The sequence below is a fragment of the Neophocaena asiaeorientalis genome, unplaced genomic scaffold, assembly GCF_003031525.2.
Source record: "Neophocaena asiaeorientalis asiaeorientalis breed wild unplaced genomic scaffold, Neophocaena_asiaeorientalis_V1.1 scaffold203, whole genome shotgun sequence".
Taxonomy (NCBI): Eukaryota; Metazoa; Chordata; class Mammalia; order Artiodactyla; family Phocoenidae; genus Neophocaena; species Neophocaena asiaeorientalis.
Genome location: NW_020172776.1, coordinates 1,433,500 through 1,450,802, shown reverse-complemented (window position 1 = coordinate 1,450,802; position 17,303 = coordinate 1,433,500). Strand labels below are relative to the sequence as shown.

Genomic DNA, 17,303 nt, shown 5'->3' with positions numbered 1-17,303 from the left:
AACCCAGGGAAAGATTTTTTTTTTTTTTTTTTTTTTTGGCTGTGTCGCACGGCTTGTGGGATCCTAGTTCCCCGACCAGGGATCGAACCCGTGGCTCCTACATTTGAAGTGTGGAGTCTTAACCACTGGACCACCAGGAAAGTCCCAGGGAACTGATTTTAAATCATGTTACATTATTTGACCACATTTTGTTTTGGATCAAAATGGAGATATTTAATATCAGATGGACAGTCACTAAGAGCTAGATCATGCGATGCTAATCATACCTGAGCCCCAGCCAGACACAGCGCAGAAAATTATTATTGATATTTCTCTTTTGAGGGACGGGTAGAGGGACTAGAGAAGGGGCAGAAGAGATAATAGATGAATATTTGTGTTTGTATGCATAATTTTAAATCCAGAGTGATAAATAATTACTAATCAAGAATCCTCTTGTTTGGTGGTTCTTTTGTGTTTCTGGTACACAGGCTACTTGTACGAGGGCAAAGGCAAATAGAGCATTCCCCACAGTTTGCTGCTGGCCACCAGAAAAAAAAAATCTCAAAGCCGCATTGTGTTGCCACCAGAAAAAAAAAAATCTTTGCCTGGATAAAAATGGTTACATATTAAATGACTATTTAAACTAAAAGATTTAAAATAATGCTTTTAAATGACCTAAATTTTAGCTCAGTGTTCTTTATAAAAATATGAGAGTTTATCATTTCTTTCAATAAATTTGTGTCTGTAAAATGATGCTCAGTAGGACAGAAGACTGACCCTTTTCCAGAAATGTGAAATCTTGAATCTAAGCAAAAAGAAATTGTAATTAGTTCAGTTTTATTGGTTTGGAATTTGTAATTATTTGGAGAAGGGTTTGGTTTGTCTTTTCACACACTCCTGCAGTTGTAGCATTATAAGGAGTCTTCCTGAAAGAATGCATGCCTTTCAGACACTTTTTAAAAAATATATATTTATTTTATTTATTTATTTTTGTCTGCGTTGAGTCTTTGTTGCTGCGCTTGGGCTTTCTCTAGTTGTGGCAAGCAGGGGCTACTCTTCGTTGCAGTGCGTAGGCTTCTCCTTGCAGTGGCTTCTCTTGTTGCAGAGCATGGGCGCTAGGTGCACGGGCTTCAGCAGTTGTGGCACGAGGACTCAGGAGTTGTGGCTTGCGGGCTCTAGAGCGCAGGCTCAGTAGTTGTGGCACACGGGCTTAGTTGCTCCACGGTGTGTGGGATCTTCCCGGACCAGGGCTTGAACCCATGTCCCCTGCATTGGCAGGCAGATTCTTAACTACTGCACCACCAGGGAAGTCCCTCAGACACTTTTTTCAACAAAGCTGAGGAATACCAAACTTTAACTCTTTAAATTTACAATTGATGTCATTAGCACAGAGCCACAGTTCCTTATCTGAAATTCTTGGGGCCATATGTGTTTTGGGGTCGAATTTTTTTGATTTTAAAAAAGTAACCTGGTTCATACAGCTGTGTTTTTTACCCCCTGTCCCTCCCCTCCCAGGGGAGTCTGAGGCAGCACCCTATAATCTAATACACTGATATTTCTGCAAAAAAATGTATGGCTATTCAGAGTAATTGGGACAAATAGAGACCATAAGTACCCTCATGTCAGTTCAGATCATGTTTTACTTCCAAGTGAGTATTGATGCCATCTTATAAAAAAACTTTGGGTTTGGGATTCCAAATTTGGAAATAAGGAACTGTAGATTTATATGTGAATATTTTGCTTTCTGTTTCTTAGTGAACAATATTTTTAAGGTACATTTTTCTTTATTAGGTAGCGTACCTGCTTCATGTTTTCAGTAAATGTGATATTTGGCTATCATACTGATCTACCCTAGATTACTCAGCCAGACCTCCTTTTGCTGGGTGTTTGAATCGCAGGCTGTGTTATGCAATGTAAATAATATATCTGTAGACATCTTTTTTTGCTGTACGCGGGCCTCTCACTGTTGTGGCCTTTCCCGTTGCGGAGCGCAGGCTCAGCGGCCATGGCTTACGGGCCCAGCCGCTCCGCGGCATGTGGGATCTTCCCAGACTGGGGCACGAACCCATGTCCCCTGTATCGGCAGGCGGACTCCCAACCACTGCGCCACCAGGGAAGCCCAGGACCCAGGTTCTTTAATACTCAACTATACACTGGGCTCATTAAATGAATGACAAGGAATTTGGTTTGGCAAGAGCCTAGGAATTGTAGAGGAAAGTCCCAGAAGATAAGGCTGGGAAAGAATGGGGAATGGAAGGTTTGAGTGCCGAGTTAAGAAGTTTGCATGTGATTTAATAGGCAATGGGAAGATATCAAGGATGTCTGAAGTGTGCCTTAAAAAATTGTGACTGGGTTGCAGAGGGAAAGAAAGAGGAGGAACATCAATTACGGAGGTCTTGGCTGAGAGCCGGGGTAGATTTGAGGCCCAGCAGTGGAAGTGGGAAGGAAGGGGTAGATGTGAGACATTTCAAAGGACAGACTGAGGGAAGTCTGGCAAGTGATGCGTGTGGACAGTGACATGGAAACAGATGATGCTTATGCCTGGGGACAGCATCTAAATAATTTTTGAACTAGGAGCCCCACATTTTCGTTTTGTACTCAGCCCTGCAAATGATATAGACAGTCCTGGATGGTGCCACTGACAGGACCAGGGGCATATGGGGGAGGAGTTGACAGGGAAAGGCTGACTCAGATGTTAGACATATGAGTATGAAATGCCAGCAGGACATCAGGGGATGATGTTAAGCAGATAACTGGACACGTAAACCTGGAGCCTCAGAGTGGAGCTGAGGCTGGAGGTAGAGCTTTGGAAAGAGCCCATCTCTTTATGAGGAATGTGATGTTATCATAGAAACTGAGAAATTCTGTCTCAAGAAGCCCCAGGGGCTGCTCCTAGGTAGCTTAGTTGGTTTCCATTGAAATCATCTTATTTAAAAGTAACAACACTTCATCCTTAAAAAAAAATCTTTCCAGCATTTAGATTTCTCTAATTCAGATTTGCAACTTTCCAAAGGTCAGATTGTATTTTTTACTGTCATTGTCTTAAGTATTTCCAAAACTTAGTCCTAAGACTTGTTTTTTTTTTTCTCCCTTTAGTTTTATGTGGCCTCTGAGACTATCTGCATTTACTGTTTCTTGCATTCACTGTATGATTAATTAAACCAGTCTGTAAGTCTTATTTTCAAGATGTTCTAGACCAAGAGCCTGTGGGAGTGGCTTAGAATCATTTCAATTAATTTATATATTTCTAATTTAAATGTAAAGTATTGATAGTGGTGGAAAACTTGTTCAACAGGAAGATGTTATCTTGTAGATCAGCCATCACAGAGTTTAGGAACTGAGTCAGCTACTCAGTTCCTCAGTTGTAGCAGTGAGACTCAAGTAAGATAAAAGAATGTCAAAGTGCTTTGGATGCACAACAGATATGTCAGACACTCTTGTTACTGAGTAGGTTGGCACAGTCCCTGTATGTGGGCGTGTGTGTTGACTCACGTGCTGTGCTGTAATCTCTCAGAATTCAGGTTCTGAATTGCTCTCTTGTGATTGAAGCCCAGCTGAAGGTGCTGGAAGTGCAGTGACCCTGGAGGAAGAACCAGTAAAAGCAGGGGGTGGGTGAAAGGGAATTGATGATTGTGCAAGAAGAGGGTATCTGCCTTATTTCATAAGCCAAGACACCCCTACCCCCTACCCTTCCTTCCAGTAACTGTTTCATCTTTTAGTACCTTTTGGCTTCACTTGCAAGGTCTGTATTAAAGCACATGTCAGGGTTTAAGGCAGTGTTTCGACCATGCTTGTCTACTGTTGTGCTTGTGGGGTTGAACGCAAGTACTGGCCTGATGACAAGTCAGTTTGATATCCAGTGATCATGGGGAGGGGAGGCAGAGGGAAGGCCAACTCAAGTATTTTTTCCTCAGAGTTTGAGAAACAGAAGCCATATAGTCTTTTAAATCCCATGCCAACACACCAGAGAAATTTGCTAATACCAAAGGTCAGGAATCACGAAAGAGCAATGTATGTTTTTTGGTGTTGACTTGAAAATACACTGTTTTGTATAACTTAGTGTTCATTATGTGTATGCTATTATAATTAGTTGCTATACATGGTAGTTTTTTTTTGTAGCTTTGATTAGGAAACAAATATTGAGACACTTAAAGCAAAAGGCAGACTATTATTATTTTTTGGAAAAAAATCAGATAAAAGTAATGCTTAATCCAATTAAACTGTCTCTTCCTCTAATTCATCTTGATGACTTTGGGTGTCTGGTGGCAACTGAGAATGGGTTATGGAAAAATGTCAAGGCAATGTAACCCCTATTATTTATGGTCACTTAAGAGGATAAATTAATCACCAGCCACTAATCTTTGGATAATTACTCTGTTTAGCTGGAAATATCCTTAATTTCTGGAAAGCAAGTCAGTGAGTTAGTGGAACTGTCATAATTAATCAGCCTTTGTAAGACTAATTATAAGTGAATGGAAACTAGTTGCCTTCACCCTTTTCTCCCCTGCATTATAGCATGATCATTCTGTAACTCTGGAAACTGTATGTGGAACCACAGGGAACATACATTAACACACTATCTTGTGGTTTTTAATACACTATCTTGTGGTAAGCATTCATAGGTTTACCCCAGCTAAGGATTCACAGAACTGCCTTAACAGGTTAAGGCTTGCAACTTGTGTATGTATTTCTGGTTACTAGGACTAGACAAGAATTTTTTTTTTAAGATTTTTTTTTTGATGTGGATCATTTTTAAAGTCTTTATTGAATTTGTTACAGTATTGCTTCTGTTTTATGTTTTGGTTTTTTGGCCACGAGACATGTGGGATCTTAACTCCCCAACCAGGGATTGAACCTGCACCCCTTGCATTGGAAGGCAAAGTCTTAACCACTGGACCACCAGGGAAGTCAAATTGTTAGGATTAGGCAAATTGATAACATTATAAAATTGGTTTGAATATAGATTGTTTAGGAAGTGAGTCTTTTGCTGACAGCAGTTCCATTTATTTATGCCTTAAATATTTTGAAGGAGTCAACATAAACTACTGTATTTATTAGGTGCTAGTGGTGGGATGGGAATAAAGAAAAGTACACATTTCGATCCCAAGGGAATAAAATAAGGAGGAAGTCCTTGTCTCATGTTTTCCACATGGGTATAGTGTCTCAAAGACAGACCAGTGTTCACCTTTTGGAGTTTGAGGTCTTCATTCAAGAGGTTCCCAAAGAACCTTTTTGAGAGTCAATGAAATTGCTATGCAGGTGGAATCAGAGACATACTACTTATTTATCACAATCAGGATACTCCCATTTTGATAATAATAAAATTCACACACTTAATTGTTGCCTTGATAAGGTTTCTGGAAATAAAACAGAATTCTATGTATCGTTTCCAGTCAGTTAGAGAAGGATTTGTATTATTATGAGAAACACAATACTCTATATAGGACTGAATTACCATAGAACTAAAATATGAATTAGGACTGTGGAAAACAAATGCAGACACAGAAATCTTTAGTAGAATGCATTTTATTTTTTATTTTAAAATATTTTTTATTTTAAAAATTTATTTATTTTTGGCTGCTTTGGGTCTTCGTTGCTGCTCATGGGTTTTCTCTGGTTGTGGCGAGCAGGGGCTACTCTTCGTTGCGGTATGTGGGCTTCTCATTGCGGTATGTGGGCTTCTCATTGCGGTGGCTTCCCTTGTTGCGGAACATGGGCTCTAGGTGTGCAGGCTTCAGTAGTTGTGGCATGCGGGCTCAGTAGTTGTGGCTCGTGGGCTCTAGAGCACAGGCTCAGTAGTTGTGGCACATGAGCTTAGTTATTCCACGGCATGTGGGATCTTCCCGGACCAGAGCTCGAACCTGTGTCCCCTGCATTGGCAGGCACATTCTTGAGCACTGCGCCACCAGGGAAGTCTCTAGGATGCATTTTAGAAGACTCACTTTAACTTTTGAAAGTCAGCTTTATTGAGGGATAATTTACATATGATAAAATTCACCATTTTAAGTCTACAATTTGATGAGTTTTGACAAATGTATAAGGTAATGTAATCACCACTGCAGTCATGACACAGGGCCTTCCATCACCCCACGATGTTGCTGCATGCCCCTTTGCAGCCAGTCTATCCCTGGAACCTCTGCCCCTGACAACTGTTGATCTGCTTTCTGTCACTATAGTTTTGCTTTTTCTAAAATTTTCTATAAATGGAATCCCACAGTATGTTTTCTTTTGTGTCTAGCTTTCACTCAGCATGGTGTTTTTGAGACTCTACCATGTCGTTGCATATGCAGTTGGCCCTCCATATCCATGGTTTCTCTATCCTGGGTTCAACCAACCACAGATAGAAAATATAAAGAAAAAAAATTCCAGAAAGCTCCAAAAAGCGGAACTGTAATTTGCCACATGCTGGCAACTGTTTACATAGTATTTACATTAGGTATTATAAGTAACCTGTTACTGAACCAAATTGGGTCTGCCGGAGGCAGGTCGTAAAGCCAATCCACTGACACTGGGTTGTGGTGAAAGAGAGCACAGTGTTTATTGCAGAGGCTTAAGCAAGGAGTCTAGGACAGCTTGTGTCAAAACGCCTGAACTCCCCATGGGTTTCAGCGAAACATTTTTAAAAGCCAGGTGTGGGAGGGGAGTCCCAGGGTGTGTGATCAGCTCATGTACAACTCTCTGATTGGTTGATGGTGAGGTAACAGGGCAGGGTCACAGGGGTTAACATTATCAATCCTCAGGTGCCATTAGGTCTGGGGGCTACATGCTCATGGTCAAGTAGTTAATTTCTTCCATTTGGTGGTGGCTTTAGCATCTGTAAAATAACTCAGGAAATGTGTGTCAGACACTATTATCTGCACTTCAGAGAGGAGCTAAAGCAGAGGATATGGGGGAGAGATCTGTCCCGGGAAGGCCCCAGAGGGTCCTGCTGGGTTACAACCTAGAGATGGTTTAAAGTATGTATACAAGAGGATGTGAATAGGTTATATGCAAATACTTCGTCACTTTATATAAGGGACTTGAGCATCTGCAGACTTTGGTATCTGCTGGGTTGCTGGAACCAACTCCTCTTAGATACTGAGGGACAACTGTGCTGGCAGTTCAGTCCTTTTTATTGCTGAGTAGTATTCCGTTGCATGCCTGTACTACAATTTTTTATCCATTCACATGTTGATGGACATTTGGGTTGTTTCCAGCTTTTGCCTGCTATGAATAGTGCTGCTATGAGCATTTGCGTGCAGGTCTTTGTGTGGACATATGTTTTTGTATCTCGTGCACCTTATTTTAATTTTCATTTTATTCTATAAGCTTACCTGTGTTTTTTAATTTAACAAGAGGATAATACTATGTATTTTTGTGTGTGTACGTGTGTGTGTGTGTGACTGAATGAGGAGGTGAAATAGTATGCAAGGACTCTGGAAAGGCAGGTTTTTCACTTGGGTGATTTTAGGTGAATGGTGGTACTGCCAATCAAGAGAAGTCAAATATGGCTGAGATTTTCTATTTTTAAAAAAAACTGAAGAGGGTCCATTGAAATGAGTCATTGGGAAATCACTGATGTCTTCAGCTAGCGTACACTCATTGGCCTGGGTGTGCAGGGAGTGGAGCAGTGACTGGGAGGTAGGGATGGTGGTGCAAGCTTAGAAGTGAGAAAGTGGAGAAATAGGGTGGTAGCTAGAAGAGGATTAGGGTCAGGGGTGGGGGGAATAACAATTTTTTTTTAAACATGGGAGTAGCTTGAGGAGAAGGAGCCTGTACAGAGGGAGAAGGTCAGGTTACCGAGTGGCTAGTTGATGGAGTAAGATTCATGAGCAGGTCACAGATGCGGGAATTCAGAGCACAGCTGCTGCTGCTGGTGAGGGGTGGGGGCAGTGCATTTGCCAGAGATGCCACCTATTGAGGACCTGGAGAGGGGAAAGTAAGAACGGAAACAAATGGAGGGGTAGGGTTGGTGAGGATCAGGAAACTGAGGGGGCCTTTGCTTCCTCTGAGAAGGAGGGTATGTGTTAAGCATAACATGGGATTTAACAGCAGATTTGAGAGAGTGGCAAAGGTTTGGGAGCTGATTACTGTTAAGGAAAAGGATTGAGAAGAGTTCTGAGAACTGAACCGAGATTGGAAATATTGGAAATTGTGCATTTATAGTGAAACCCGTTTCTAAGGTTGTGGCTTTTTTTTCTTTTTTTCCTTCTTAGCTGTGCTCTACAGGCTGTGTGAGCAGAGCAGGTGAACTGAACAATTCAGTAAGGTTAGAAGAGAATTGAAGCAAAGTAGTTTCACATTTTCTGTCTGCTTTCAGCTGTGTGCTGCATGGCTTTCTCTTCTCTCCACCTTTTATGCACCATTCTGAGATGCGGAAGTACTCACGTGCTCTAAGTCTTTGGTGAAGTTGATTCAACATTTAACAACCTAATACGATTTTTAAATGCTGTTTATTTTATTGTAGTAAAACATATATAACAAAATCTATCGTGTTAACCACTTTTAAGTGTACACTTCAGTGGCATTAAGTACATTCACAGTGTTGTGCATCCATCACCACTGTACCACAGTTTAAATTTGAAGCATGACTATCATCTCTTTTCCTCCCTTTCTATCACTTCTGATTTATAACTTTAACATAGTTCTTTACTGGGTAGACTATTTGTATTTTTGAAATTGAGGTAGTGATAACAGTATGTACTGAGCTTAACTTTGGCAGGTGCTGTGCAAGGCACAAATTGTGGCATTAGCTTTCTCTCTGTTTGGTTGTAATTATGTGTTAATGTCTGTCTTCCTTACTAAATGTATAAGGCCCATGAGAGCGGGGGCTATCTATGTCTGCCTTGTTTACAATTATATCTCTACTGTCCAGCACAGTGCTTGACACATAGTGGGCATTCAGTGAAGTTTTTGAACAACTGAAAGTCCTTCACTGAGAGGATTTATTTGTTTAATAAGTTCTTTCTGAATGCTTCATATGAAGTAGGCAAAACTTGTATTCACTCATTAATACAGATTATACGGCATGGCACTTTCCAATGTCTAGTTAATGAGTAAAAATCAAAAAGGGTTTATATTTGCAGGTTCACCATGGAAGGTATTAGAGCAGACTGTGCATTAAACAAATGGCTGTACAGAATTGACAGCAATAATCCCAAAGCTTGAAGGCTGTGGGTTAATTAGGATAACTTGACAGAAAGTGAGTCAATCAAACTTGACAGTTGAAAGAATGTTCCAATAATTTATGTTCAAATACACATCAAATATGTCAGCAAGTAACAGGAACTTAAGTTGCAGAATGCTCCAAAACACCAGAATACCTGCAGAGTTTATGGCTTACAGAATGTTTTGGAGAAAGAAAATCAGTAAAATGGTTGGGGCTGTTTAGTTCTATTACCTTATACTAAATAAAATACACTAGAGTTTAAAATATTATCTTTCTTACAGGTAAAAAGATATAGTTTATTAATAAATTAATTGAGGAATTCTGTGTTTCTTTAAAGGTACATTTATTAATGAATTCAGTAATACTTTTATTTTTTAAGAAATATGCATAAGTATGGGTGTTTCTGTTAGCTGCTATTAGATAAACTAGTGTCATAAGCTTGTGGTTAAATGGAGATAAAGGGGCAAAATACAACCTAAGTGTTAATTCTTACAGGGATGTATTATATTGCTACTTATCACAGTACGCCTCTGATTCTGGAAGGTAAGGACTCTGTATGTGTGTTTGGCCACTGAGGCTCTTTTTAGAAATAAAATCTGTCTCCATCAAGGTATTTTTGTATCATATGGAAAGAGAAAAGAAAAAGCTATTAGGAACTCTAGTCCTATTATTTTCTTACCTTTTAAAACTCCGAATAAGCTAAAACTGGGGTTTGGCTTCAGGAACCAGTAATGGAAGTTTTCTTACGTCTCATCAGCAAAATCTAGTACGGAGTGATCATCATGGCTTTTCACTGAATGATTGTGCGTGTGTGTCTGTGTGTAGGAGAGCAGACAGACAGACAGTGGACACAGGTCTTCGAGTAGACTTCCTCGAGTAAAGTAATAGAAAGGAGAAACATAAATGAGCAGGGGAGGGGAGTGGAGAGAGGAGGTGGGATGGAGGGGCAGGGAGGAGCAGAAGCAGAGGAAGCAGACTGAGACTGCAGTCCCTGTTGCGTAAATGCCACTTGTTTGTCATCTCTCCGTCCCTGGGGCCTGCCCTGTCCTGATGCTGGTTTTGGGCCCCCTTGGAGTCAGTGAGCAGAGTTGGCTGGGTAAAGGCGGGTGGGGCCTGGGGTCTTAGTGCCTGCTTGGTTGACGTGAGCAGACTGCATCTCCAGCTGGGTTCTGGAGTAGCAACAGCACAGATTTCCAGGGAACAGTTCCTCCTGTCATCGTTTTTTTTTTGAGAGAGAGAAAAAGCATTTTTGTACTTTTAATTGAGCAGCAAGGGAAATAAACAGGTGAGAAGGTGGGCAGAGAAATATGGTGTAATCTTAGTTCTCAAACTACAAAGTACTTTAGTGAAAGAAAGGAACCTAGATTTTATTAGCAACTGACTTTTAAATTTATTCATTAGCAAGAGCTAATTTATTCATTAATTAGCTGTAAAACTGACTTTTAAATTTATTCATTAGTAATAGGAATCTAGCCCTTATGATAGTTTATAGCTTATTGTTCTCAGTAATTAAGCTCTGGTAATTGGTCCTCTAAAAATGCCAAATTCCAACTTAAAGTTTCAAATAAGCATAAATAAAAAATGTCCATATTTGCAGTATCTACACTTTTTTTTGCCCAAGTACCAGGATAGTCCCAGGATTGAAGTGAGGTGATAAAATTTTAATTAAGATGTTAAATCTGATAACCTACAAGGCAAAAATGAACACATTGTGGAATCGGTTCCTCTATCATAAGGGAAAATGTGCTTTTCTCACTGCAGCTTCTTCCAGGTCCTTAAAAGTCCTTAAGAATTCCTCCAGCAGCGAGTGGCCCGGGGAGCCGGGCAAGGGCAGCTCGCTGGACTCGGATGAGGGCAGCCTGAGCAGTGGTACCCAGAGCAGCAGCTGCCCCCCGGCCGGGAGCAGACAGGACGCCCAGAAACACCCCCACGAGGGCCTGGCCAACTTCTCCGACAGTCTCATCAAGGAGAGCGACATTCTGAGCGACGATGAGGAGGACTACCACCAGACTGGGAAGCAGGGCAGCCCTACCACAGACATGGAGATCCAGTTCCAGAGACTGAGGATCTCGGAGGACCCGGACGCTCGGCCGGCTCAGCAGCCGCCCGGCAAGGACGGGCAGCCCAAGCTGGTCCGGGGGGCACTTCTGCGCCATCAGACGAAAAGCCAACAGCACCAAGAGGGACAGGGGAACTCTGCTGAAGGCGCAGATGCGTCACCAGTCCCTGGACAGTCAATCGGAAAATGCCAACCTTGATCTCAGCTCCGTTCTCGAGTGAGAATTCAGCGTCCAGAGCTTAACGTCGGTTGTCAACAGGGAGTGTTTTTATGAAACAGAGAGCCATGGAAAGGCACAATACAGGTGTAATTCAGATATGGGTTAAGTTGCTGATTTCACTTTTAAATTTATTTGATGATATTTATTCTCTTTACCAAGCTGTAAAAGGGGAAATAAGTCACACCTGGGGAGCACACATATGAGAAGTTCAACACTGTGAAAATCAACATCCAGTTGGCTGCCAGCCCCTGAAGTAGCAGCTACAGTCTGTAACTCTCCTTGTCATCCCCTTTTTTCTGATTTTTGCTTGAGTTCTTCTCTGAAATTGTAAGCAAAGTGGTGTGGGTCTTCATCACACATTTTTCGGTATGCATCACAGAGGCTCTTAAAATGTAACACAGAGAGCTGGGTGGGTCGAAGAGTAGGGTCCACATCTGCCAAGCGTAACAGTTTCCCAGTGCTTTCTAATCGCCGAGCTTCAGAGAATAACATTCCAAGCCCTCGATGGCAGTATTTCCTTCGGAACTGAAAGGCATTCTGAACGACTCTCTCCACCAGCCTGAATGGCTGCTCTATCCTGGGCTGGGTCAGGGGGGTGAAAGGCACCACCCCCGAGTCCACCTCTGGTTTGGGGATGAAAGCCTGACCTGGAATTGTCAAGATGTGCTGAACGTCGCAGAGGTACTGGGCCGTGATGGAGAGGCGACTACGCTGCTTGCTTCCCGTACTGGCTGTAAGTCTCTCTGCCACTTCCTTTTGAAAAGTCATCTGGGTTCTGCCATAAGCAGAAGGTCCATTTCTATAAGAAACATTTTCAAGCCATGTGATAATCAGTGGAGTTGATACACTAAAAGGCAGATTTCCAATAATATGTACATTTGGAAGATCATCCTTCCACTGTCTTTTGAGACTTTCTGGAAAAGCCCTTTCTATCTTAAATGTCAAGACATCTCCATGGACAATTCTCAGTTTTCCAGGTGCTGCATCAGAAAGCATCTGTAATCTAGGAATAAATTGACTATCCTTTTCAACCACCAGAAGTTCAGCAACACCGGCATTGAGAATGGATCTTGTGATTCCCCCAGGCCCAGGGCCCACTTCATAAACATAAGCATTTGTCAGACTGCCAGCTTTCCTTACAATTTTATCTGTCAGCCTCAAGTCCAAGAGAAGATTCTGGGATAGCTGCTTCACGGCTTGCAGTCTAAACAACTTAATGATTTCTGGAATCGTGGGTAACGGCAGGAGATGGAAAGTGCTGAGCGTCCTGGAGGCGGCCATGAGCCCCGGCCTGGCCGCACAGGTCTCACGCAAGTCCTTCCCCGCGGTTCCTTCCTCCTGTCATCATTTTTATTCCTGAATCATCATGTTTAGTTATGCAGTTGTCTGCTGTCCCCAGCTACTTACGTATCAAGGAAGCGTCTTCTGTTTATCTTCTTTCCTTCCCTTTTTTTCTTATTTCCATCTCGTTAACTCCTTTTCTTTGTTTTAGCCAAGCACACACATTTGAGCAATAATGGTTGCCATTTTCACTAGCTAGCATAGGACTTGCTCCTTACCTAGAGGACTCCTAATCTTGTGGTATGTAGTGGTGAGTTAAGAACATTTAAAGATGCCGCATACATGTAACAGTATTGGTAAATCTCATAGTATTGGTTGAAAATATGAAGTTGTAGAATGTTTAACATGATACCATTTACATTTCATTAAAAAAAAAACTAAGGAAAAAATACTACCACATTTCATAGAATCTAAAACACTGTTGCTGAGATGCACCCCCATTTTATGTACACTGACGAAGGGGAAAACCTGCAGATTAAATTGTGATGTAGTGCTTTATTGTGGATTGTAAGGTGCATCTCAGTTTTAGAGATATAATATGAAAAGGCATGCGTTTTAGAATTGAATAAGGTAAATATATTTTATTGAAACATGCTTATGTAATAAAAATATAAAAACACGCATTGAAATGATATATAGCCAATTCAGGATATGATTTATCTCTATGAAGCGAGGGAGGGAAACAGATAATGGGGGCACACGAGGGGCTTCAACTCTCTATATTTTTATTTTTTTTAATTTTTTAAAATTTTTATTTATTTATTTTGGTACGCGGGCCCCGCACTGTTGTGGCCTCTCCCGCTGCGGAGCACAGGCTCCGGACGCGCAGGCTCAGCGGCCATGGCTCACGGGCCCAGCCGTTCCGCGGCATGTGGGATCTTCCCGAACCGGGGCACGAAACCGCGTCCCCTGCATCGGCAGATGGACTCTCAACCACTGCGCCACCAGGGAAGCCCTATATTTTTAAATCTAAAGCAAATATTGCAAAACGTTAGATAAAGTTGGTTGGGGACTTCCCTGGTCGCGCAGTGGTTAAGACTCTGTGCTCCCAATGGAGGGGCCCTGGGTTTGATCCCTGGTCAGGGAACTAGATCCCACATGCATGCCGCAACTAAGAGTTCGCATGCCGCAACTAAGAGTTCACGTGCCAAAACTAAGGAGCCCGCCTGCCGCAACTAAGACCCAGCACAACCAAATAAAAATAAATAAACAAATAAATATTAAAAAAAGATAAAGCTGGCTGGTGAGTTCTTATAATTTTATGTATGCTGTAAATATTTCCTATTGAAAAGTATATATTTAGAAGCTACATAAAAAGCAAGTTGCAAAAGCCTATATATATAGTGGATCTTGTTTTACTTTCTAGTATAGTATTGTTGGCCTTCCATGTCTACGGTTCTGTATCTGCGAATTCAACCAACTGTGGATCGAAAATATTCCGGGGGGGAAAAAAATTCCAGGAAGTTCCAAAATGCAAAACTTGCATTTGCCGCATGCCTGGCAACTATTTACATAGTATTTACATAGTATTCACAACTATTTACATAGCATTTACATTGTATTAGATATTATAAGTAATCTTATTTAAAGATTTAAAGTATATAGGAGGATGTACACCATTTTATATAAGGGACTTAAGCATCCCTGGAATTTGGTATCCAAGAGGGGTCCTGGAACCAATCCCCTGCAGGTACTGAGGGACGACTGCATTTGATTTTGTGTTCTTTCAGACTTTTTCCTATATCTATCATACCACAGCAGTGGGGCTTGTTGTTGTTGTTGGAAGGCCAAGGGCTTTCTACATCTCCGTTTTTGTGTATGAATTAAAAGATAATACTGAAGCCCATGCGCCCTAGAGCCTGTGCTCCACAGCAAGAGAAGCCACCGCGATGAGAAGACTGTGCACGACAATGAAGAGTAGCTCCCGCTCGCCGCAACTAGAGAAAGCCCGCGCACAGCAATGAAGACCCAACGAAGCCAAAGATAAATAAAATAAATAAATAAATAAATTTTTTAAAAAAGCCAAATATAGTCACACCACTTAACCCAGAATCTCATTCCTTAGGACCTTGCCTAATGACCCCTAAGAAAAAGCTTTATGCATGAAGATCTTCACGATACCATTACTGTAAAAGAGTAAAACTTTGGAGTCAAATGCCCCCAACTATAGAAGTGGTTAAATAAATGATGTTGATCTACTTTATGAATTATGTTGGAACTGATAATGATAATGACTTCTATGTAGCAACATGGAAAATGTTTGATGGTGATACATAGTCAGGGTGTATCACCCGACTGTGACTCTAAAAATGTGCATGAACATGAACAAAGATGAAGGGAATATGGAGAAACAAACAAGCAATAGTTGTACTAGAATGGTAGAATTTTGAGTGGATTTCTCCCCTCACCATTTGTAAAAAAAAAAAAAAAAAAAATTGTACTTATATTTTTGGGGGAGCCAGATCTTTGAAAGAAAAATTTGACTTTCTAAGAAAATAGCAGATATTAGGATGGGGGATACTAGAAAATGCAAAGTAGTGGCCCTTTTGATGATAAAACTAAAACATTCGAAACCAGCTTTGCTTTAGCAATGCACACATTGATTATTTAAATTTTGTCTTTTTAGAAGTAAGTTGGCTGAGGGCAAGTGTGTGGAAATCAGAATAGTGAAGAGGATTGGTACAAGAAGTGGGAGGATCAGAGCTGATGTGACTAGCTTATTCATTTGCACTACCAAATAAACCAAAATTTTGGACTGTGTCTGCTTTAGTCAATATTTGGTTATTTGCTTTGAAGCTATTTGTTTGCAATAATGCCATTAACATCCTCAACAGAGCCAAAGTCTGACCCTGAGATGGTAGAATCTTAACTAATTTTATCATTTACAAAGAAACTGAAACTTCTGAGGGCATGAAGGACCATTTCTTTTCTCTGTACTTCTTACTTTGATTTTTACATCACCAGTGATTTATGGCTACTAAAAAAAGTCTTATAATTAACTCACAGTTAAGTCATCTTACCATCATAGGTAGAATGAGGCTGGTGATGATTGGGGAGGGAATAGAAAAAGACTAAAGAATTTTAGACATCTAAGGCCTTGCTGACCAGTTAATCCAGCCCCTTCACTTTATATGTAAGTAGATAAATCCCAGGGACTCAGCAATGAACCTGTGTTTTAGGCCTCCAAATTTAGTGCCCTTTCTACTAAACCACAAGGAAAGAAGGAGGGAAAGGGAGAGAGAGCAGAACCAAATTATTGACATTTTAGGGGCCATTTTTTCAGGATGGACAGAACATTGGATATGATGTCATTATTATCTTAACTTATAGTTTTTACGAAGACTACCACTCCAAAACAAAAATAGGTAAAGAACATCAACAGACAACTCACCAAAGAAGAAATACAATATAACACGAAAAAATATGCAATGTCATTGAAGAAATGTAAAATATAAAGTAAATGCATCTTGCTGCCTCAAGGTGAAACATTTACAGATGAACTTTATCATTCAGACCATTGGCCTTGTAGGGCTTCTTGTTGACAATCTACTCTATTTTTAGGAAATTAATTATAATTGAAAAACTGATGCAAACAGTAAAAGGCAAAGTACAACCTGGAAAGTGAATTTCATGAAAGTTGTGGTAGCCTTACACCTCTTTTTATTCATTCACTCAGTCCTGTGTGGCACCCATAGATGATTTAGCCCAGGTGGTTTTGCTGAAGTGGACCACTAGGAAGGAAGCTGTGAAGGGCTCAAAGCAGTTGAGAATAGGTATAATTGAGCACATAATTTTACTTTCCTCTCCTGCCCCACACAACTAGAGAAGCTGGTTTAGATCTGACTAAGGAAATGTCCTCATCCCCACCCAGAAGATACTACAGGGCCCCAGGAGGACGAAACCAGGGAAAGAGAATCATCAAAACAGAACTGGGACCAAAGGCAAGCACAGTAACAGATGTCCTGCTGAAGAAGATGGGGGTGGGGCTTTGCTGTGACTCTGAAGGCAAGTGTGGTTCAGCGAAGCCAAGATCAAGGGGACTGAGTGGGCTGTCTGTCCTTGGTAACCATGTGCCACATCTTCTGAACAGACCTTATCATCTGGGCTAAATCAGCCCAGGAGTTCTGAAAAGAGGATTGAACTTAATATTACTGACACACAGGGACTTCCCTGGTTAAGACTCTGCGCTCCCAATGCAGGGGGCATGGGTTTGATCCCTGGTCAGGGAATTAAGATCCCACGTGCTGTGCAGTACAGCCAAAAAAAAAAAGAAAAATCACCGACACACAAATAGGTCCCCTTAGATTCTAATTGGAAGTAAACAGGGTAAAAGTAGTAAATACTCAATGTTGTTTTCTAAACTAAATTATATATTTTAGAGATGGGCCCAGTCAGACCACATAGAGATGCTTCATTCTTTTTCATCGTCTGTAGCAAGAGTTGACAAATGGGGGCTTCCCTGGTGGCGCAGTGGTTGAGAGTCCGCCTGCCAATGCACGGGAGGCGGGTTCGTGCCCCGGTCCGGGAGGATCCCACGTGCCGTGGAGCGGCTGGGC

General features: G+C 41.3%; 1 protein-coding gene and 1 pseudogene across 2 annotated transcripts in view; one reads left to right on the top strand and one right to left on the bottom strand.

Moving 5' to 3' along the window:
- SLC16A10 (solute carrier family 16 member 10) overlaps positions 1-17,303 on the top strand; it is a 133,407-nt gene that overhangs the window by 14,344 nt on the left and 101,760 nt on the right. The gene's annotated exons all lie outside the window — the stretch shown is intronic.
- On the bottom strand, positions 11,689-12,687 carry LOC112396970 (mitochondrial dimethyladenosine transferase 1 pseudogene; annotated as a pseudogene).